Source organism: Eptatretus burgeri, chromosome 12 (genome assembly GCF_056783735.1).
Source record: "Eptatretus burgeri isolate ZD-2024b chromosome 12, Ebu_testis_v1, whole genome shotgun sequence".
Lineage (NCBI taxonomy): Eukaryota > Metazoa > Chordata > Myxini > Myxiniformes > Myxinidae > Eptatretus > Eptatretus burgeri.
In genome coordinates, this window is record NC_140972.1 from 8,810,864 (window position 1) to 8,835,834 (window position 24,971).

The 24,971-nt window shown below is 46.1% G+C and overlaps 1 protein-coding gene and 1 long non-coding RNA gene across 3 annotated transcripts in view; one reads left to right on the forward strand and one right to left on the reverse strand.

The window, feature by feature from the left end:
• LOC147015045 (uncharacterized) overlaps positions 1–20,724 on the forward strand; it is a 57,656-nt gene extending 36,932 nt beyond the window's left edge. Inside the window, exons 2-3 of the long non-coding RNA XR_015050205.1 lie at positions 11,193–11,266; positions 20,314–20,724. This is a non-coding gene — a long non-coding RNA (uncharacterized LOC147015045). The remainder of the gene's footprint in view (positions 1–11,192; positions 11,267–20,313) is intronic.
• The window catches only part of LOC147015044 (protocadherin-16-like), a 209,126-nt gene that overhangs the window by 101,418 nt on the left and 82,737 nt on the right, over positions 1–24,971 (reverse strand). The gene's annotated exons all lie outside the window — the stretch shown is intronic.

The window sequence follows — 24,971 nt, forward strand, 5'->3', positions numbered from 1 at the left end:
AGTGAAGTCCCGGTCCGGAAACGCACGCGGTGGATTTGCCGATCCCGCGGACGGACAAAGTTTAGGCAGGTAAATGGATTTGGACCGGACGGGTTCTCCACGCGATCGTGTGTGTTAAGCTCCAACGGGCAAAGCACATGTGTTCGCGTGGGGAACCCCTCGAGACGTGTGGCTTGTGTTTTTTTTTATGCGCACGGTGACGTCATGGCTGCACGTGTGGTTGGAATCCGGCAGGAGGGGTATCTCTGCCGGATGGTCCCGTCCAAGGAGGGACGAGGAACACGTGCAGCTGCATGACGTCACGGGCAGTTGCAAGGTGCAAAGAGCGCGAGTTGCCGCGCAGGTGCTGCGCATGGGAAAAAAAAAAAAGAAAGCCAAGCCTCACTTTCGGGTGTACAGGATTCCTGGGCAAGGGGTGAAAGACCCCCCTTACCTGGGCACAGGATGGAAACTAGTTAGGGGGAAGGGTTAGCTTAGTTAGACCGACTTCATGGGGCAGGGGTAAGTCCTCATGGAGTCCGTGGAATGGATTAGCTAGAGGGATTGTAGCCAGATTTAGGTTGGGAAATTGATTAATGGGATTATTTGGAGACAGTGACAGACTTGTGGATGTGTAGCGGGGACGTAGTTTAGCTACGTAGTGTTAAAAGGAACGTGCTATAGTTTAAGGGACGACGTGGGAGCACGAGTTAGTTAGGGGATGTAGTTAGAAGGATGGCAGAGTTCAGTGGTGTGTGTGTTGAAGAGTTGGTGAGTTGTGAGGTGAGTACTTGTTGAGTGAGTGAGGCCAGCGGGTCTGTGTGAGTGGAGTGAATGGGGAATGCATGGTGCGATGAGTGATTGGGGGGAGGAGTGACTCCCGCCCAAGGGACCCCGGGGTCAGTGTAGAGTGAGTTAGGGGGTTAGTCAAATTGAAAAATGGAGGTCGTTTTGCTGTTGGTGGGAAAGTAGGCTCGAGACCCATTTGGAGGGGTGCAGGAGCCCTGTTGACGGGCTTGGGAGCGTGGCTGCGAAAGGTGAGTATCGCTGAGTGGGTACCCCGGGCACCAGGCTAGTCGGCCGCGGTAGGCCATGGGCCCATGGGGGGGCCGGGATAGAGTAGTGGGCACGGGTGCGCCTGCTTGGTGCGGGGGCCCGGGGCGCCATTAGCCGCGTGGGCAGTGCAGTGGGCACGGTGACCCTCGGAAAGGGGCCGGGGGGGCCGGCCTGCCTCGTGTGCGTTTCAGGGGAGGTGCCGTGGGGGCCCCCCCCGGTGTTAGGGAGCTGGTAGGCTCGGAGGCAGTGTAGTGCCCGGGGGTGCCATAGCGGGAGATTCGGCAGAGGGTCGTGCCTGCCAAAGGGAGCCACGTGTCCCAGCCAGGAGACCGTGTGAGGGCACGGAGAGAAAAATTGGGGGGCGAGGCCCGAAATTGTGAGGACACCAACACAGGCGACGGGAATCTGGGTTGTTAGAACCAATAGTTTAAGCGAGAGGCGCTTGTTGAAAGCCCCGGGGTAGTTTAACAGTTAAATGGTTAGGGTAGATTAGGAGATGTACCCCTCCGCACCATCCATCCCCTCGCTGTCGTTGTGGGCCGCTGGACCCACTTGGTGTTAAGATCGCCGAACTCTGGAGGCCATTCTGAGGCTTCGTTGGGCCTCGACACAGGACGTTAGCTCTCCCTTATTCCCCTCCGGGAAGGGAACGTAGGGGTTGGGAGTAGGCTAGGTGACAGGATAGGTTAGCCGAACAAAGACGATAAAGGGGGTTAGGGGACGATTTATAGTGGGTAAGTAAAAATAAAAACAACAAAAAAAATAAGTGGGGGCTAAATTGGGGTTTGACAAATTAAGGGAGTGGGTATGTACAGTGACAGGCAAAGGCGATAGGTTGGGAGGGAGACAGGTAGGTAGGTCCGAGCCCGCCCTCCAAGTGGCCAGCACCACCGCACTCCCTCCAACAACCTCCACTGAACGGCAAGAGCTGGCCAACTTCATCGGCTGGCCGTGTTTTGCTTCAAGGCGGAGGCCGGCCAACTTCATCGGCAGCTGTTGTTTTGCTGCAAGCCCTGTGCCATCGGCTGGCCGTGTTTGCTTCAAGGCCTGTGCCGGCCAGTTCATCTGCCCGCTATGTTTGCCTGCAGCGGCCTTCTTCTGCGGGCTGTGTTTGCCTGCTCACCTTTGCCATGCCATGCCCACTGCCCATGTTCACCAGCCCCGTTCAATTTTGCTTTGCCCCCCCCTGTTCATTTCCATGTGCGCCAGGATCAGAAAGCAACAGTTTGCAAGCTGCAAGAACTGCCCTGTTGGCAGCTACAACACGGGCCTGCAGTGGCGGCCCGTGCACCGTGTTTGCGTTCATGCATCCATTCGTTGTGCTCATTGCGTGTGCCACTTGAGCTGGCACGGAGACTGCGTTGTGCAGCCCAAGCACCGTTGTGGTTCACTGAGTTCAGTTCAAAAGGGAAGGCCTTGGACTGCGTGTGAGCAGCCAGCCACGTTCCCTGTCACCTGCATTGTTTGAGCCAGAGACTGCATGTGGGCAGCCTGGCTCCCTGCTAACTGCTTTTCTTTTGCAGAGTTCAGTGATCCTGGGCCATGGTTTAGTGTAAAATTTGTAAGTTAAGGTTAAGATGTACTGTAAATATGAGTGCGCCCCCGGCATGTCTGTCTAGCGCCGGCAATTTTATTTAAGTCGTCCGTGTGAGTGAGTTTGTTTAGATAGTTACGCAGCCCTTAGGTTATTTATTTTGGGGACACGAATACCATGAATGTCGCACTCAGGGATCCGTAGGTAAAGTGTACTAGGGGAAAACTACACATGATGGCACACGAAAATTTGACGACTCGGGACGAGTCTGTAAAAAGGGAAGGGGGTAGTGTTGTGGTTACCAGATTCGCAAACCACCATTCAGGTCCCTTAGGTGAGGTATCTCGGTAAGTGCATGTGTAGTTAGGCCCAAACCCGTTGTCTAGTGGGAATACATGTCATTTATACGTGCTGCGACTCTTTAGGATAGCCGTTTTTCTTTTACTATCTTTATTTTGGACCAATCGCCACCATCACAACCACAACATCAACCACCGACCACAACCACCGCTTCACCACAACCGCCACGACCTTTACCGTCACAACTCGCCACCATCGCATCACCGTCATCTCGCGCCACTCATGGGCACCGATGCTGGACTCATGCAGAGCGCACGTGGAACAGCGTGTACAAAACCACGGATTTTCTGCTTCAAAGACGGATCCAAAACGACACACGCCCACTTTTTGCCGTCCAATCGGTGAGCGAGGGGCGAATTGGCCCCGCCCCCAGGGCGATCGATATATGCAAATTTGTGGATCAAAAAGCCTTCACGCCCACTTTTTCTCGGGCCAATGGGGAGCGAGTTGAAAGGTCAAAGGGAGGGGGTCGAAGGCGAAGTTACGGGGGGGAGAAAAGGACGGTGTTCGTCCAGTCAAGGGAGTAGTGGTAGTAAGAAGTCGGAACGAGTAGTAAGAAGTCGGAACGAGTCGTAAAAGCCGGAGCGAAAGAGTCAGCAGAACGGAGAGTAAGAAGTCGGAACGAGGAAGAAAGGAGTAGTAAGAAGTCGGAACGAGGAAGAAGGGAGTCGTAAAGGTCGGAACGAGGCGAAGGAGAGTCGGAACGGAGGGGACGAGCTGTGGAGAGGCGGCGAGTCGGACGAAGGGTGCTCGCGTCGTGCAAGGAGCTGCGCGCCCGAGGGAGGCCGGCAGCGCGACCTGGCCGAGGTGGAGGCGCTCGTCGCACATAATAAAGATCCTCTATACCCCGAGCATCAGCAACCCCCCTCCTGTCTCCCCCCGCGCTGAGATAGTGCGACCAAGGGGGCCCCGTTCCCACCCCCTGCCAGGCACTGTCCACGAGGCCCGCGGGTTGCGGGGCCATCGCCAGGCCCGCGTCTCATCACCAGACGGGTAGGCCCGACCTGGTCTCGGCCCCAGGCCTACCTCATTCTTGAGGGTATTTCTTTTCCTTGGTTTTGGGTATGTGTTGTCGGCGCCGTCTGTGAAGTAGAATTGTATAAGTGTTGCCGTGTGCTCGGTAGTCGGAATTAGCTCTGCACTGTGTTTTCACTTTTGTGTTTGCTTTTTGTGTAAATGGAATTGTGTTTTCTTTTCTGTGTGCATTTGGTGGAATTGTATTTGTGTGCTTCCGTGTGCCGAGAATAAATGTGCTTTATTGTTGAACTGTTCTCCCGCTTCGCTTCGTCTTTTCCTCCATTGAATCCCCATCTTGCTTCACGTAAAGGGTTGGTAGTGGGCTGAATACGCCCGATAATTAATCGAACCGTCGAGGTCGACGATAACACCGCTCGGTTATTCTGATAGTCGGAACGGGTCGCTTAAGTGGCCCGTGTCCGAAGTCGACCTGCGGCGAGGTGCGATCGCCCGGTCTACCCTCCGCGTGGGTACTTAGGTAGTTCGAATTTGGCGAGCAACCCTATCCCACGCGGGGGCTGATTGGCTCGATCGCGGTGAGACCGAAAGGTCCACCCGTGACTGGTTCCCGGCGTTAGTCCGAGAGGGTCACGACTGGATTGTCCGTCCGGTGGGCGACGTGCCGCGATTCGAGTTACGTGGCCGTCGCACGCCGGCGGGCGCGAAGACCGCAACAATATATATATATATATATATACATATACATATTGTTGACGTTCTCGGAACCGCATGCATACAACAGATAGGTGTCCCAGGACAGTTATTCTATTATTATACGTGTAGATAGTCCCCTTCCTTTTATTTAGCGGGACAACAAGGGAGTGCGTTGCGATGATCGAATACAGTGGTTTTCAAACTTTTTTTAGTGGTGACCCAATTTCAGAACCTCTCGACATCGCGCGACCCAAAAGATTAAAAACCCAATTCATAATACATAAGATAAGATTTTATATGACAAGAACAGTTACTGTTTACTTTATTCACCATCGTCATGTTTTCATAGACGAGTAAACTGAGAATAGCCGACAGTATCCAAATAGTACAGTTGAATGTTTCAGAAGTTTAGTCCGAATGACATTTAGATATATCAGTGAGAAGGATGAGCCTGTTCTTCAGAAACCAACTTCTCTATTCATGGAGAAGTAGATGACAATGCCAGGATCATATCATGCTCCATTTCTAGGTGATTTCTGTACATTGTTTTCATCACCACCATGGTGGAGAACAACTGCTCACAAAAGTATGATGAAGGATATGGCATGAGAACCTTAATGGTGCGCCGTGACAGGGTCGGGTACGACGACAGCATTTTGCACTAGAATGTCGACAACGAATTCGTCCGTGCAAGAGCCTGCGCTCCTGAATCCTGCTGGAGCTGTACAAGCTCTTCCTGTGCTGTATTATCTTCATCAGCAATCGAGTCCAGTGGAGCCGTGAAAGGGTCCCGAACCACAGAAAATGACTGCACATCCAGCTCAGGGAAATAGTGCTCAAACTGTTCAATGAGTGACCGAAGGTGACGTGCTATCTCCCCAGAAAGACTGTCGAGCTCAGTATCATCGTACTGGCAGGTCGTTAGATGCTCCACCAGACGGGGGAAAAGGCTGAAGCGCTTAAAAGCTGCTTTGTCTGCCAGTAATTTTAGAGTCGCCAGAAATCCGCTCATTTTGTCGTGAAAAATCATGAGGTTGGCGTCTTTGCCTTGGAGGGAGCGGTTGAGGACATTGAGATGTTCAAAGATGTCAACGAGATAGCACAGTTCTGACAGCCAAGAGTCAGACTCAAGCAACGCTACCCATGCCGTTTTCCCTTGTGTGCGTAGGAACTCCTTCAGTTCATCTTTGAGCTCGTAAACGCGCAGAAGAAGGTTTCCTCGAGATAACCATCTGACTTGAGTGTAGAATAGTAAATTATTATGGTCAGCGTCCATCTCCTGGCAGAATAGCCTGAATAACCTAGTGTTGAGGGCGCTCGATTTGATGTGATTCACCATTTTTACGACTTCTGAGAGCATGCTCTGCAAGGTTTCTGGCAAAGTACGAGAGGCGAGTGCTTCTCGGTGAATCATGCAGTGTACCATGGAGGCCTGAGGAGCAACTTCAAGCAATTTAGCCTTGAATCCAGAACGCACTCCTCACATTGCTGGCACGCCGTCTGTTGTAGAACCGAGCAACTTTCTGAAGTCCAGATCATGGTCCCGATAAAACTGCTCTACTTTCCGAAAAATGTCCTCGCCTTTGGTGGTGGCCTCCAATGGTTTGATGAGCAGAGGCTCATCGACAAAGTTATCAGCCTTGATGAAGTGGACCCAGACGATGAGTTGTGCGTACAATGCGACATCAGTGGACTCGTCCAACTGTATGGCGTACCACGGCGATTCCTTGATCTTCTGTACGACCTGAGCCGTTACGTCCAGACTCATATCTTCAATTCTGCGTTGGATGGTGTTGTCAGACAGGGGTATCAGACAGGTAACTGCCAGTTTCTTCACCGCTTCCTCCCCAACCATCAGAGATACCATGTCCTTTGCACATGGCAGCACAAGTTCTTCCGCAATGGAGTGAGGCTTTTTAGTCTTGGCAACATGGAGCGACACTCGATACGAGGCCTCTAATGCCTGAGAATTGGTCTGATGGCATGTACCCTCTCTGTCAAGACGTGTATTCTTCAGTGCAAGAAGTTTCCTCTCAAAGAACGCTCTCTCCTTATCCCGATAAGGCGCATGTTTTGTAGTCAAATGCCTCTGCAACTTATTTTGTTTCATAGACTCTGTAGAAAGCACTTCAAAACAAATCACACACTGAGGCCTCTGTGCCCCACTTTTATCCACCACGTAGTAAAATCCAAGGTCCAGAAATTTATCGTGGTAAGAACGTTCTCAAGATTTGCTGGTGGCCGGTGCTGCCATCACAAATAAGGTCTCGAGTCGTACGTGGAGATGTGAATAGACGTTAATGATAGAGTCAGAGTCTGAGTATGACAGGCCGTGGATCAAACCACTAATTTCCCGCCAAAATGAACCGCCCTTCAGCGAGCCCACGCATCGGCTGGATCCCATTCCAAGCGTCATGTTGCGCCGGTTCCCATACTTTGAAGGAACCATTTATATTACATCCTGTAAAAGCGAACACCGATCGAAAATAGACAATTTTTTTCGCTGCAAGCAGACGCCCGTGACCCCACCAAATTTGCTCGGCGACCCCACTTGGGGTCGCGCCCCTGGGTTTGAAAAACCAAGATCTAATAGCTAGGGTTGCTTCAAACATTTTTTCCTTCATTTCATCCCCACTCTTCTTCTTTTCTGATTATTCCTGGGGTAAATCAGCCACGTGCGCCTTGGAGGCCAGAGCGTGCGGCGCCACGGTGAGGGATCTCCTGCTCAGAGATTCTCGTTCCCGGGCGAGCCCTAAACCCAGCATGTGCGGCGAGTGATGTGCGCTTGGCAATGCGGGATTGTCGACTCGAGCTTCCGATAGTCTGGGGAGAATTGCTGATTGCATGAGAAAGGAATGCAAATAAACACCTCTAAAGAGGCAGCACGAATGGTGTTTTTCACGGCATGGGAAACACGGCCAGCACGACCCCCACGCTGCACGAAACACAAAAGAGGCCAATAAAGCCGACTCCACGCCATGTTCGGCAGGATACGAGTGTGCGGGTAGAAGCGGCTTGGTCTTTTTTCAACCTCAATACCCGACACATATTGGTGTTCGCCCCGCGCACATGCAAGCGGAGTCGTGTGAATGTGAGTGCTGGTCACGTGCGTAATGGCGGAACCGCGCGCACTGTATGGAATGTGCTCGAAAGCAGACACGTACTCTGCTCGTGAAACGTGCATGGATTTATCCATGGCGATGTACTTTCGGTCCTCGCTGGCAGTGGTGGATTCTCCACGGATGGTGAACGTCTTCTCGTCTCTGCGGCCAGTGAGGCTGCGATCCAGGGAATGTACACTGCGGGCCACGTTGGCACGCGCGGAGCGAGCACGTTGATAAACGCTGGTCGAACACCCGAGCAGGCATGTGGGACCCTCGACCAGTCGCCCGGGGGTTTTTGCAGGATGATTCGCGTGCCAATTTCAGTGTGGGCGATTCATGTCATCTCGTGGGTTCGGGGCACAATATTGCCGCTGTTTGGGGTGGCCTTGCAGGAAACGAAGTGAGGCGGTTTCTGGCCCAAGCTGGCGGGCCACATGAGGGGTCGGGGCCAATCGGAGCGCCGGATTCGGGTGATGACGTTTGGATTCGGCATGACCCCTCCCCCCCGAGCTGCGGGCCCTATAAAGGTCGGGGCAGTCCCTCTTGCCCAGACTGTGCTTTCCTGCTCCTCGTCTCCGCCCACGTCGACACTGCCACGACCCGCCTCCTGCTCCTCGACTCCGCCTCCTTCCACACCACATCGACCACACCCGCTGACCTGATCACGCCTACTACTCCACCCTCACCCTCTAAACTCCGCCCCTTTTCCACTCAAGCTTCTCCTTCACAAGCACAGTCTCCACACGTGCGCTTGGGCCAGGGGCAACGCGCCCACTGTCGGGTACCGCACCTCGGAGCATCCCCCTCCCCCCCCCCCGAAACGTATTGGTGGCACATCGTGATATCGGGCGCGCAGGTAACGAGATCATAGCCTCAACCCCCTCCCCCCCCCCCCGGTTGCAAAACTCCCTCTTCATCGGGTTCTGTGTCTGTGGGTGAGCGTGTGTGTGCTGGCACCTGTCTGCTTAAGTAAGACTGTAGAAGATTGTCATTATTATTTTCGCGTTAAGTCTGCTCGGTGTCCCCTTTTGTAAGTTGCCTGTTTATTGTATATACATATATATATACATATATATTGTTGTGGGCCGGGGGTCGGTGGCGAGAACGACCACGAGATGGGGAAAGCTTGCGTCGTCTCCCACCAAACTCCCCGGAATTGTAGGCCATCGCTCGGATAACTCCACGAGCCAGTGGGTCGTTTAACCGACCGTGGTCGCCAATATCTCAACCGCGTTGTGTAGGGTCTATTTATCTATAACATATATATATATATATATATATATATATATATATATATATATATATATATATATTATACATATTACCAATTTACCTAATTACCTACGCGATTTCGACTACCATGGAAACCACGCCCTCGGCACGTCTTGCTCGAACCCGGTCACTCTATTTACTGCGATAGAGTTCCAACTACCGACTACCAACACCGGTTCGGGTGCAGCCGAGCGGAAACTGCCAAAGCCGTGCCGGCTGGAATGAACAGATTAATTATCGGGGATAAAACCCTGCCTAAACTCAAATCCAAACCATGCTGGACCAATTCAAGAAGGGACAGAAACAGACTGGGAATATATCTACAAATGTTTATTTACAATAAAAAGATAAAGGCAAGACAACGCGAATATGCAAGAAGGAATATTTACAATGAGCAAAAACACTTATTCAGATCTACTTACAAGACGGGCCCACACGCAGACACACACAAAATGAAAAGAAACCCAGAGTCTTTATTGGATCCTCGCAGCCGTGGAGAGAAACAAGTTGGGGGTCAGAGTTCGGTGGTGTACCTGATCGTCAGAGGAAGGGTGTGCTCCGCGATGCGGCACCTGACAAAGGTTGTTGGTCCGGTCCCCAGTCGCACGTAGGGACTCGTGGTTCGTGGCGGAGCTCGGGTGGTGAATAATTGGGGTCCACGGAGGGAGGTCAGGGTCGCTCTGTCCTTCCTTAAGACTCCTCATAGCAGCCACCGTGTAATTCCAGAACCCCGTACAGCCACCGTGAAATAAAACTGACTGCTTACAGCCACCGTGAAAGCAAACTCGACCCGTTAGAGCCACCATTAAAGCAAACTCGACCCGTTACAGCCACCGTGAAAGCAAAATCGACCGGACCCTTTTTTACAGAGAGTCTCGGAGATTTATTGGCCTCTCTCCACGGGGAGGGACCCTTGGCAAAAACGCACCTCGCTATCCACCTCTGATTGGACAGGGTCCTCCGGCACACCTTTCTGGGGCGGGGCCTCTGCCCCTGCCAGGAGACCCCAGTTACTCCTTCACGTGGCTTCGCTCTCGACGAGTAACAGTGTCAGCGCCGCGCAGGTCATCGTACAAGAGTTACAACGTTCGTGGGAGCCGAGAACTGGAACCGCGGGACCCCCATTGGCAAGTCAAGGTACGAGCAGCCAGCGGGTGGTGATGGAGCGTGATGGGCCAAAGGGGTCATGCAGATGGGATGGTTTATTAGATGTAATAACCTAACTAAAAGAAATCGCAACGCACGCCTTTGATTCTCCCACGAGACCAGCGTTTCTCAACCTTTTTACCCTTGTGGAACCCTTGAAATAGTTTTCGTCTCAGGGAACCCCTGCATAAAAATTATTATATACCATTATTAATATCTAGCTCTTTTATATTTTTATCGTAGTTCACGTGGTAAATACAATTTTTTTTCGGATACCTGGTTTAAGGAAAAAATGACCCCCTTTTTGTCAAATTTATTGGCAATGAAAAAATAAACATACTGCTCGTTTATGAGACCTCACACCGAGGTTTATATTCACAAAAAAAATGTTTGTTTTTTTTGAAAACGTCACTTTTGAAAGTGTTTGTCAACCCCGAGTCTGTTTGACAATAAAAAAATAAAATAAAATAAAAAAAATAAAAAAATAAAAAAAAAAAAGAGAAAGAGAAAGAGAAAGAGAAAGAGAAAGAGAAAGAGGAAGAGAAAGAGAAAGAGAAAGAGAAAGAGAAAGAGAAAGAGAAAGAGAAAGAGAAAGAGAAAGAGAAAGAGAAAGAGAAAGAGAAAGAGAAAGAGAAAGAGAAAGAGAGAGAGAGAGAGAGAGAGAGAGAGAGAGAGAGAGAGAGAGAGAGAGAGAGAGAGAGAGAGAGAGAGAGAGAGAGAGAGAGAGAGAGAGAGAGAGAGAGACTTCGTGCTAGGAAGCACAGAGAAGATAGATGGACTCTGTGCATGGGTCCTGTACTTGAGTCAGTCACTCAATGATACACGAATCCGCCGTGTACAGGACGTCCACTAACCAGTGAGGGCGGTTTCACACTGGCGCCATATAGACATCATTAAATACATTCCCTATCGTTGTTATGATTGAAAATAATATAAGAGGTTGAAGCCTCTATTCTAATAACCAAGGAGTTTCCAACAATATGCCGTACGTGTAGAGTAAAATTACGAATATTAAATCAAACAAAAACTACTCAAGAATACATTGGCCTATTTATTACTGTTTCTCGCAGAACCCCAAGCGACCTCTTGCGGAACCCTAGGGTTCCGGGGAACGCCGGTTGAGAAACACTGCACGAGACAAAAGGTAGGGGATCTGACTACACACATACTTAACGACATAACTGACTTTTGGGACATCTGTATGTTGAATGCAAATGGTTTCCAGATCCGTAACAATATATATATATATATATATATATATATATATATATATATATATATATATATATATATATATATATATATATATATATATATATATATATATATATATATATATATATATATATATATATATATATATATATATATATATACATACATATACATATATATATATATATATATATATATATATATATACAAATACATACACATATATATATATATGTATATATATATATATATATATATATATATATATATATATATATATATATATATATATTAGTGGGGTATGCCTACACATTGTAAACAATAGCTAACTGCACTTCACCATTAGTACAGTCAAAATGTCAGATGACCTCATGGTGCTACATTCAGCCTGGCAGTTGCACCTAATGACACGTAACATCTTTTCAGGAGCTGGAGCTATTGATGTTTGAAGTGGCACAAAACCCTCGTCACACTTCTGCCAACCCCAGTCTGTCGGAAGAAGTTAATCTGCACATCCCTTCCATTCTTGGACTTGCACATACACGCGCAGGCTGTGATACTTTGCTGCTTCTGATGTTGGTGGTAACGTCTGTGGTTGCACGTGAGAGGAGCTCCAAGCCACCTTGTCCCAGTACCACTTATACCGGAGGGTGTCGAGGGTGTCCAGGGTGTCAGTTGATTTTCTGTTGTAGATTATCACCAATGTTTTTTCTCCTGCATCTGCCACATCACTTACAGAAGCTGGATATGTATCAAAAACCTTGGCCTGCTCACGGAATGTGTTGTTTGCTTTGAACTTTTTGAGGGAAGCTCCCTTTCCAATCCCATGAAGACGAGATGTCGTGTCGCACCCAAGAACTGCATGTAGAAACAGTATGTGCTTGCATATGTCTGTACCAATCATTTTCTTTGTAGCCTTGATGTTCCAGATGCGAGGCTTCTTCGTGTTCTTCTTTGGCTCGGGACAAAAGAAGAGGTCATGGGATTCTAAGCTTGCATGGTGGCATAGGAGGATGAGGAGGTCTGTGTCATCACCAACTAACACAGTGTTGGTGACAGTAGCAGACTGCACGGCCTTCAGTACAATCAGGAGATCAGCATTCCCTGAGGCATGGTGTGTCTCACAGTTCTTCTTCTGAAGCTCTTCACTCAACATAAAAATGAATCGCTGTTTATTCTGCCTATTGGCAAGAAACTGTTCCTTCTTCATTGTGAGATGCATGTCAGCTGTAAATGTCACAGTAGTGCCAGCATTCCCTTTAGACCGTCTCTGGTTTGTCATGTCTTTCGTGTTGGTACTCTCATAACCATCAAACACGACTATGGCATCTCCGTACTTCTTCGTTACATAATCAGTGTACTGGTGGCATATGTCTCTGTATATAGATCCACGAGACCATGGAATGCGTTGAACAAGTGCCCCGCCATCAAAACATACTGTTGCCCATCATTGGGGATATCGGCTGGGACATCGGATCCAAGAAGATCCCAGATGGCATCAGCAAAGACTGGCTTGTGTGCTTCTCGGAGCTGAAGAGAGGAATCAAAGAGGGCTGGTGGATAGCTGCACAGTTCATATTTGAAGGCTGACTCCAGTTCTTCTGCTGTCTGTGCAACAGTGATCAGTCCCTGGAAGAGGAGTTGTGGGTCAACCTGGACTTGCTTTCCATCAATCTTGACAGATGACTTCATGCCAAGGGTGACAACTTGGTCTTTCCTCTTAAATGTGTACTCGGCAGGTGTTTTCCCATCCATAGATTTCAATATTTTAGCTCCTACAGCATGTGCTGTATCGACATTGACGGTGGGGTGTGCATGAACTCCAGTGGCAATGTTCCTCAGACGTGGATCACTACTGAACGGATTCCGTTCCTGAAAATACTGAAGAGCTGATAGTGTGTCCTTCCAGTCACGAGATTGTCTTGCCTTGGTCATGTATTTCTTCTGCTCTCCAGTGTTGTAGTTCACACCTGTGAGCTCCTGCATTGCCTGGTTTATTTCTGCACAGGCAGGCATTGATAGTAGCCATACCAGCCGTTGTTGCTCTGTCATTCCTCACCCTCATGTGAGCCCCCCGCTGGTCTTCAAACTTCTCATCAGAACTTGTTCGATGATCAGGTCAGATGAAAGACCTGCCCCACAGGTGATCACTTCGTCGAACCACATGGAACCCCTCATCAAAACGTTGGACATTGGGATGTTGAGTTTTGAGGTTGGACATCTGCTGCAGATACACCCTCGCAGATTTGGCATACAGGTTGTGGCCCGAGGCTGCCAGGTAAGGCAGCATTTCCTGGATGGCCTGTAGATGTAGTGCCCAGTTCCCATTGCGCTCTGCCCGGATGTATTTGCGTAGAATGTCTAGCATGTCCATATACTGAACCCAGAGCGCTGAAGTTCTAGAAGATATCTTTGCAGACTCGGCATGCTTCTGAAGGTGGTCTTTGATTCATTTCAAGACGTCAGACTTGCATACTTCTTCCACAGACTGGGGTTGGCAGAAGTCTGACAAGGGTTTTGTGCCACTTCAGACATCAATAGCTCCAGCTCCTGAAAAGATGTTACGTGTCATTAGGTGCAACTGCCAGGCTGAATGTAGCACCATGAGATGCACATGCAAGAAGCACAACATTGAGTGCACTCCAGCTTGTGGAAACTGCAGGGGCTCTGGCTGCACAAACACTCCATGTGACAATGATGAGGATGATGACGACATTGTCGAGTTCTAACTTTAATACGCTTGATTTTTCTCAACATGTATAGTAAGTTTATAATGGATGTAGTTTCTGAGTTTAATGCGAATTTTCATTTTCATTTCGAAACCTTCGTCAGGCAGATGTGATTGCCCCGAGTAGAATTGTGAATTTTGTTATGTTTCAATGATTTACATATTTATATTGTATTGCCATAGACTTGATTTCATCTTGTGTCTTCAATGTTTCTTTTTTTTTTTTTGTTCTCCAGGAGCCAAAATCAGTATCAGGTAAATATATTTTTTTTCGGGACAAAAAAATTGACATTTTCGGACAAAAAAGCTATAATTTTTTGTTTTACCATCAATACATTTCACTTTTTAAAATAATTATTCTTGTATATCAATACACTGACCATAACTATAAACAATTAGAATGCAGAACAACATATATTTACAAATTAAAATATCAATCTTTACAATTTTCTCATTTTCCCCGAAGCCGGGTGGCGGCCATATTGGATTTCCATGATTTCAGGACTTTCCCCCCAGAAGATCCCTGAGGACGTTTTTTCTGTCACTGAGGACATATCCAGGAATCAAAATATGTTGAGTTTGCTTTTGTTGCAATTTGTGGGAGGTTGACCAAATATTTCTGCTAAAATGCCTGTACTATTGTCACGGGTCGCTCACCTGCATTTGTTTTTTTTCATTTAATAATTTTCATTTATTTATATTTCCATTTACAGACACTTTCCGATGGTTGTGATTTTTCCTGGTGTATCAGCCTTGAGGTCCATCAGCACGCAAAATTACCATGCTTCCCCATTGTCTCAGATCACTTTCCTGCATTTTTTTTCATATTTTTTTCTTCATTTTTTATGTCTTCATTTACAGATGGTTTCCAAAGGTTCTGTGATTTTTTTTCCCGGTGTATCGGCTTCGATTTCTGTCAGCACGCAAAATTTCAGCTTTCTACGTTACTCGGAATGTACCAAACAGTAATATCAGTCACTGAGAGAGTCAGTGATTTGGGGTCGCTTTGATTTTTTTTTCATGTTTGCACCATTTTTTGTGTTATCCAGAATGAATAGTAAGGAACAAGCCAAATTATGAAATACATTTAAGCCAGAACCGGAAACATCATAACCCAAAGCTAATATTATGGAAAACAAATGAAATAATGCAATGCGTGTGAATCAGAACTGAATACAATATGGAATTCATCTCAGACCATGAAATTCCAACATTTTAAGCAACCTCTAAATATTCTGCGATTTACTCAAAATTTGGCATAAATGTTCCCTGTGTCGAATGCAATGAGGGCAGCCATGCGGAGCATGAATTCTGTAACTTTAATGTTTTACCGTAAAGACATGGACCACCCCAACTAGTGGGGTATGCTGACACAATGAGTAAGCATATGAACCGTGCTTCCCAATTGACTCGGGTAGATCACCTGCATTTGATTTTCAATTCATTTAGATTTCCATTTAAGTTTGCTTTCCGACAGTTCTGTGAATTGTTCCGGTGTGTTGGGTTCGATGTCCATCGGCACACAAAATTTCAGCTTTCTGCATCACCCGGAAGGTCCCAACCTTTAATACCAGTCAGTGGTTACAAATAGCTTCATATATTAGATATATGCTGGCGTGCATCGGCTTGCTGAGCTTGCTTCACCATACGTCTCGACAGAGGCAAAGGCTTGTTTTAACTGAGGATAATGACTGTACGTGAGTTCTGCTTTGTCATGATAAATAGAAAATAAAATTTGAAACACCTCACCACCAAGGTATTAAAAAACACCTCACCACCAAGGTTTTAAAAACATCTCACCACCAAGTTATTAAAAAACACCTCACCACCAAGGTTTTAAAAACATCTCACCACCAAGTTATTAAAAAACACCTCACCACCAAGGTATTAAAAACACCTCACCACCATGGTATTAAAAAACACCTCACCACCAAGTTATGAAAAAACACCTCACCACCAAGGTATTAAAAACACCTCACCACCAAGGTATTAAAAAACACCTCACCACCAAGGTATTAAAAAACACCTCACCTCCATGGTATTAAAAAACACCTCACACCATGGTATTAAAAACACCTCACCACCAAGGTATTAAAAACACCTCACCACCAAGGTATTAAAAACACCTCACCACCAAGGTATTAAAAACACCTCACCGCCAAGGTTTTAAAAAACACCTCACCTCCATGGTATTAAAAAACACCTCACCGCCAAGGTATTAAAAACACCTCACCGCCAAGGTTTTAAAAAACACCTCACCGCCAAGGTATTAAAAACACCTCACCGCCAAGGTTTTAAAAAACACCTCACCACCAAGGTATGAAAAACACCTCACCACCAAGGTATGAAAAACACCTCACCGCCAAGGTTTTAAAAAACACCTCACCTCCATGGTATTAAAAAACACCTCACCACCAAGGTATAAAAAACACCTCACCACCAAGTTATTAAAAAACACCTCACCACCAAGGTATTAAAAACACCTCACCACCAAGGTATTAAAAAACACCTCACCACCAAGGTTTTAAAAACATCTCACCACCAAGGTATTAAAAAACACCTCACCACCAAGGTATTAAAAACACCTCACCACCATGGTATTAAAAACACCTCACCACCATGGTATTAAAAAACACCTCACCACCAAGTTATTAAAAAACACCTCACCAACAAGGTATTAAAAACACCTCACCACCAAGTTATTAAAAAACATCTCACCACCAAGGTATTAATAAACACCTCACCACCAAGGTATTAAAAACACCTCACCACCATGGTATTAAAAAACACCTCACCACCAAGGTATTAAAAACACCTCACCACCAAGGTATTAAAAACACCTCACCGCCAAGGTTTTAAAAAACACCTCACCACCAAGGTATTAAAAACACCTCACTACCATGGTATTAAAAAACACCTCACCACCAAGGTATTAAAAACACCTCACCTCCAAGGTTTTAAAAAACACCTCACCGCCAAGGTATTAAAAACACCTCACCACCAAGGTTTTAAAAAACACGTCACCACCATGGTATTAAAAACACCTCACCGCCAAGGTATTAAAAACACCTCACCGCCAAGGTTTTAAAAAACACCTCACCGCCAAGGTTTTAAAAAACACCTCACCTCCATGGTATTAAAAACACCTCACCACCAAGGTATTAAAAACACCTCACCGCCAAGGTATTAAAAACACCTCACTGCCAAGGTTTTAAAAAACACCTCACCGCCAAGGTATTAAAAACACCTCACCGCCAAGGTTTTAAAAAACACCTCACCACCAAGGTATTAAAAACACCTCACCACCAAGGTATTAAAAACACCTCACCGCCAAGGTTTTAAAAAACACCTCACCTCCATGGTATTAAAAAACACCTCACACCATGGTATTAAAAACACCTCACCACCAAGGTTTTAAAAAACACCTCACCGCCAAGGTTTTAAAAAAATACCTCACCGCCAAGGTATTAAAAACACCTCACTGCCAAGGTTTTAAAAAACACCTCACCTCCATGGTATTATAAACACCTCACTATCATGGTATTAAAAACACCTCACCGCCATGGTATTAAAAACACCTCCCCGCCATGGTATTAAAAACACCTCCCCGCCATGGTATTAAAAACACCTCCCCGCCATGGTATTAAAAACACCTCCCCGCCATGGTATTAAAAACACCTCCCCGCCATGGTATTAAAAACACCTCACCACCATGGTATTAAAAACACCTCCCCGCCATGGTATTAAAAACACCTCCCCGCCATGGTATTAAAAACACCTCCCCGCCATGGTATTAAAAACACCTCCCCGCCATGGTATTAAAAACACCTCACCGCCATGGTATTAAAAACACCTCACCGCCATGGTATTAAAAACACCTCACCGCCATGGTATTAAAAACACCTCCCCGCCATGGTATTAAAAACACCTCCCCGCCATGGTATTTAAAACACCTCCCCGCCATGGTATTAAAAACACCTCCCCGCCATGGTATTAAAAACACCTCCCCGCCATGGTATTAAATACACCTCACCGCCATGGTATTAAAAACACCTCACCGCCATGGTATTAAAAACACCTCACCACCATGGTATTAAAAACACCTCACCACCATGCTATTAAAACACCTCACCGCCATGGTATTAAAAACACCTCACCGCCATGGTATTAAAAACACATCACCGCCATGGTATTGACTTTCTTGACCGATTCCTTTCTCATGTATCCCATTCAGTAGAAATTTGATTTTAAATTCAGGAGACTATGCAACGATATGTCGAGACAATATCCCAATGATGTCTTATCTGGACTTGTTTGTGTTTTGTTTTTGATCTAACGCTAAGCCTTATCTTTGCACAAATGATTCAATGATCAGAGCCAAGAGGATCTGATGAAGAGCGAGATTGAGAATCCATGACACCGTGACTCCATTTTTTTATGACATAGGATGAAATCAATCTGAGATGTGGTTCTGTTTGGCGCACGGAATGTCCAGAGTCTAGATTTGGATTTTTGAGAGCATGTTAGTTCTAAAAAGGTCATGCTGATGGATGAAATCAAGAAGGAACTGTCCATTTTTGTTGGTGGAGCTATGGTAAGAAAAGCAGTTTGACACCTGGGCATTAAAATCCCCTTCAAGATTAAGACAAGAATGTTTAGGGATGGATGACACTATCTGGTTTCGGCTTTCATAGAACTCCTCACACTTGATACAGCACTGGCGTTGGCTGGAGAGTAGCATGATACAACATATGTTTGAAGGTTCCCTTTAGATATTGCTTATACAATCCAATCCGATATTTTGGTGATTGATATAAGGTTGTTGAGTCACGAAGGTTTAACTATTATTCCAACTCCACCAATTGCTGCTCCGATTCGACTACGTGTGGCAGAAGATGTAAACAAGGTGGATCTGCCAATTCTGGTGTTTTCAATATCTGAGTCCAATATTTGGTGAGCTATTCAATGCTCTTGAATACAAATCGCTGAGACATTGAAGTCAATTGTGTGCTTGCCAAGTTCTTCAATTGCACAAGTGGAAGAAAACAATGGTTTCTTAGGGTGGCAAAGTCCTTTCATTGCTCTCATTTCAGATGAAATCCGTCCTTGTGGGTTTAGAGTCTCATTGTCATAAAGGCCAGTAAACCTATGAGATAAATGAAAGTTTGAGGTAGGGTCTTGCACCCTGGTGCTGCTATACAAACTCGTTATGCTTTCAAGTGGCTATGACTACGGTGCATCGTCACTGCTACCGAGGATGAATTAGAGTCGTAGTCATCTGCAACTCGGAGAATTGGAAACCAAGCCTAATGAGCTTCTCCCACCCATTTGTGTTACATCGGAGTTTTCCTTCTGCTCGTCTTACTCCAAAATGGATAACCCACAAGGCAGTGGAGGAAGAGGATTCATGGTGCCTCTGACTCACCAAGTGATTGCATCATTGGCTATTCAAATGATTTATGAGGATAACCATTCCACCAGTTAACCAACTTCACCCTCAACAATCACTACCAGATTGTCCCCGACTACTTTCGCAGTTAACCCTCATATCTGAGGGTGATTCCACTGTCCACAACCTGTGGACGGGGGTGGTCGCCCCCAATGTTCTCATAAATATATAAATATATTTGCCAGTTATTTGACACAACCTGATGACTTATTCAACCTGCTGTGGAGTAGTGGCCTCTGTTTTACTTCTAGCACCAAAGTAGACAAGGAAAGAGCATCATGTGATTGCGTTTGGACCCCCGATGCCGATTCTTGATATGTTTCCGCTTCGAAGCCACTCTATTCAGGCACAGTTGAAACCCTTTCATCTCTGGCGAAAACAAGTCGTGTTTACGTGACCTGTCTGGAGAAATATAATATAGAATAGAGAAGCACTTTCCTGGTGGTCTGTTGGTGAAAGTAAAGAAAGAGAGATGGGGGTGGGATGCGAGAGGCGAAGGTACAGAAGCTTTATTATTCGAGGAATATAATCCACCATCCTTCCTAACAGGAAAGTATGTGGTGGCAAAGCACTTTCAGAACAAGGAAAACAAGGAGTTTTTCGTGTTTTGGTGGTTTCTTTGAGAATTCCGATGCAGAAATGAATATAGATATCAATTGCTTTTGTGTATTTCGAGCCTGTTTCAATTGAAGCATCAATTCTGTTGCAATATAAGAGGATGTTCTTCAAATGCATTACCAGCAATGCTCTCCTATGAAGAAGAAGTGTGCATATTCTAATGTACTTTCCTTCTTAACAGGTGATTATAACTGCTGGCAAAGCAGTCCTATAACAAGGAATATACTTCGCGATTTGGCAATGGCTTCCCCGTGGGGTCAGGATTTGAACCTGCAACTACCAGATCCATGAACAACACAAAAACTTACCCAGTTGAACCAGCCGAGAAACTTCACGGAAGAAAGGCAGTAAATCGAATCGATAACACGTGTTTATCTGGCTATGTTAAACTGGATAACTTGCCTATTTGCATGAAATGCAGAATACAAGAAAGGACGAGAGTGATGAGGGTTAAACAAAAATAAATAAATATTTTGAGCTTTAAGTTGCATCGCTCTCCCTAACTTTATGCCTGGTGTTGGCTTAATGGTTCGGGTGGTGGGCTGGGGATCCTAGGGTCCTCGGTTCAAAACCCGCTCAGCTGTTGCATTAATACGAGATGGGGTTAACTCTGCCTGTCGTCCTTCCGAGGTCGGCAAAATGAGTGCCAGCATGCTGGTATACTGAGTCGGAGTGGCGACCCGTCCAGGGTTGTGCGCAATCGCCAAGGAGACCGCTTAAGCAGCACCAACGCTCTACACAGAGTATGGTCCCAATCTCCTTTCCTCCTCCTCACTCTAACTTCCTCCATGACATGGTCAAAAATATGCGGACACCTCTTCTAATGACTGGATTTGGCTATTTCAGCCACACCCATGGCTGACAGGTGTATAAAATAAAGCACACAACCTTACAATCTCCATGGACTAACATTGGCAGTAGAGTGGGCCATACTGAAGAGCTCAGTGACTTTCAACGTGGCACCGTCATAGGATAGGACCTTCTCACTGGACATATCTCGGGCATCCTGCTTTGCTTGTCAATGTCTCTGTGTGGCCTTCATAGAAGGTCTTCATTCCCAGAAGCATAGAAGGCCTTCATTGCCAGAATTCTCACTTCCTGCACTCACATAGTCAACATGTTGTTGCCAATGGAACCCTCGACCTAAGATGCTGCCTGGAGCCTCAAGGCAGCATCTTCGGCCCAGTAATAGTCTTCATCCACATATAAACGACACCCCTGATGTTCTGGAAAACCTTCTGTTCCTTGTTGCAGATCACTCTACATTGTGTCACATGGTATCCCATCCTACTGACAGGCAAAAAGCAGCTCCATGACTCGGTTAATCTGGAACTGATTAGACAACGTGTCCTTCAATCCTGGAAAATCGCACAATCTCATCCTGTCGCTCCGGAAGGATGTTCAAGCGAACCCACTGATCTATTTCTCAGTTAAGCCATTGAAACAGGTTCAGTCTCTTGAACCTCGAGTCCTCACCATTGGCCAAGGTTACTTTGATGATGGTTATCGAGCAACATGATGAGACTGCACATTATAGGTAACCTCATCTCTTGATGAAGAATCAATTAATTATTGCCAGAATCCTCAGCAAATGACAAATTCCTCATCGAATGGTGCAGGGGCACGGTATCGATGGCACAGAGCTGCCTCAGTAATGATGCAACCAGTGGTACAAATTTGTAATCGAATCCTGCTCCAATACGTAATCGTTCAATACGGATCGCGGTGTTGGGATCCCAGGTTCAAATGTCACGTAGCATATCGATTTGTCCATCGTTAACTAATTTACTTGCAATTTGTATAAATGTACTTTGATATCTCCTAATGTCCTAGTCCTGCATAAAATATATGCACAAGCCCTTCAACGAGCTTCAGATCAATGTGGTAAAAATCAATACTAATAAATGTCTGCATGTGTGTGTGTGTGTGTTAGTATGTCTCCTCAATAACTCCAAAACCATGAAACCTATCAGCCTGAAACTTTGCATGCATACTAAGGGAACTCCAAGGAAGTGCATAAGTGAAAATTGGGTGTTTGGGTTCATTAAAACACCCATTTTGAAGATAATTAACGGCCTTATTTAATTATATCCTTTGCCACTTTTGGAGGCAAAGTTTCATCCCATATCTTATGGAGGTTTTCTCAGGTTTTCCTTTGTCCTCACGCCTGTTTCTATCGGATTTGGTTGTTTGATTTGCTTAACAAAGGTTATATGTTTCTCTTTGTGAGTTTCAAAGCAAAATATATTTTATAATGCCCGATTTCTGAGCAGTTTGCCGTATTAATGTATTTTCTAAATTACCCAGCTAATTTTTTTTTCCACCCGTCACACGCAGCTGTTTATAAAGATTAATGTTTGTGATCATATCCCTGAAAAGTCTATGGAAATGTAACGTTGTTTTTGGGTGAAAACTACTCAAGGTTTCTGGGTTGTTTGCAGTACGTATCGTAGTCAATAATCACACTGACTCCAACCTGTCAGTTTCCAAAAAATACCCGATATTGGCCAAGCACTACTACATGTGTGTGCGTGTGCATGTGTGTGGTACATAAAGCACAACATATTGTCGTGGGTCTGACAGTTAAGGATAATCCCCCGTTCCCAAGTGTGGCGGACGACGGTTAAAACCAGCCAGCCCGGATAGCCGAGCGGTTTAACTTCGGAGGCGGCCACGTTGATCCTCAGAGATGATAATGCGCACGGGCCGGGTAGGGTGCGGCACTGGCGTAGCGATGGAACAGATGGATGTTGGGCGTTTAATACTCGAACCCTACGACAAATACCCTAACCCTAACCCTAACCACACAGCAACTTAAAATAAACGTGGGAATTTAATGCCTAAATATTTACAAGGGTAATTCAAAAATGTAATGAGAAGGGCACTCGGTAGAGCGCATACCTCCGCCATGGAATGTCTGATCCCCGAGAACATATCGAGCACAATACATGTTTGAAATATCATGCTATACAGTACTATATCGTTTTAGGCCCTATCTCTCAATGGTGAAGAATCACTATAAGAATTAAATAATTCTCGTATCCAGATCCGGATCCGGATCTTCAACAAAATCTAATCAGTTCGTCCTTGTCACACACCAAACCTGTCCACAAAATTTCATCCGGATCCGTCCACAACTTTTTGAGATATCCCATACACAAACAGACGAACTGACAGACAGATAAACAGACAGAAAGCGGTGAAAACATAACCTCCTTCACCATCAGTGGCGGAGGTAATAATAATAATAACGTGAAGTAAATAAGGTCTAACGTCGAGGCGACTCTGCACACAGATTAAATACAGATAAGGGGAAACTAAATAAAATAAAAATCCCCTCTTGTAGATGTGCAGACGCGCCCAAGATGGCGCCAAGTCACTGTCTTGCAGCAGGTAAAACGTATATCAGGCAAATCGTCTTGCATTGATCTTCCTCACCGACACCACAGCTTTGCAGAATGGCGCCATCTCTTCAGTGATATACACGAGGCTTCGAGGTCGGTCTCTCACAACCCAACCAAGAGCCAATGGCCAGTGTCTGGCTCCACCATGCGAGCCAATTCGCCTCAACACAAACACGAGAATCACGCCGTCTTCTTCATGAGTCGAAGGAAAGCCATTTTGTCGTGCCGAGAGGAGAGCAAAGCGAGATCCTCTATCCTAGTCACATTTACTCTCGACCGTGTGCGTCCCTTTCACTGACCTGAGCCAACAAAGCCACCAACCTCTTCACTTCTCTCCTTGACGTCACACCAAACAACCGTCCACTTCCAGTACAGGGTGTGGTTTGCTCGCATGAAACTCGGGAAGGTGGGGCTTCTGCCTGCTTGGCACGCCTTGCTTGCTTGTTAGTAGCGTTGTGTTTGTTATAAAAACGCACTTCTTCCTGGTTGTCTTGTAAATGCAAAAACGTAGAAATAGGTCACAGGGGGCAATCACATACTGGGGGAAATTGGTCTTAATCCCTATCTAATTAAGAGAGCACCCCCCCCCCCCCCAGTGTGGTGACACAACACTTTAGCTCACAGTTTCCCTACTTAATTTACATCGAGATGTCTCCCCACACATCTAAGGACCAAACAACTCTATTCAATCCTAATTTCCTATGGAAATCCTCCATCTAACCCCACAACCATAAAAATATTCTCTCTGCTAATATATATATATATATATATATATATATATATATATATATATATATATATATATATATATATATATATATCTCTCTCTCTCTCTCTCTCTCTCTCTCTCTCTCTCTCTCTCTCTCTCTCTCTCTCTCTCTCTCTCTCTCTCTCTCTCTCTCTCTCTCTCTCTCTCTCTCTCTCTCTCTCTCTCTCTCTCTCTCTCTCTCTCTCTCTCTCTCTCTCTCTCTCTCTCTCTCTCTCTCTCTCTCTCTCTCTCTCTCTCTCTCTCTACCACCTCCCAATACAGTGCAGTACCCTCCTCCCACACCTCTCTCACTCTCTGTCTTTGGACGTATCTGGATGGTGCTTGTCTCCGGACGTGTCCGGAAGGTATTTATCTCTGGATGTGTCCGGATCGGAGTTTATCTCTGGACATGTCCGGGCAGTGTTTATGTCTGGATGGGAGTTTGTCTCTGAACATGTTCGAGCAGTGTTTGTCTCTGGAAAGCTTGGCTCGGGACGTGTCCAGGTGGTGTCGTCTCCAAACGTGTCCTGGCGGTGTTTATGTCTGGGCGGTTTTTGTCTCTGAATGTGTCCAGGCAGTATTTTTAGTATGACTGGTAAAAAGTTGATTTCAGACATTATTTTGTTTCCATCTTCATTGTTCTATGCAGAATCATTTTGATGAAACAGAATGAATCGTAATTCCTGC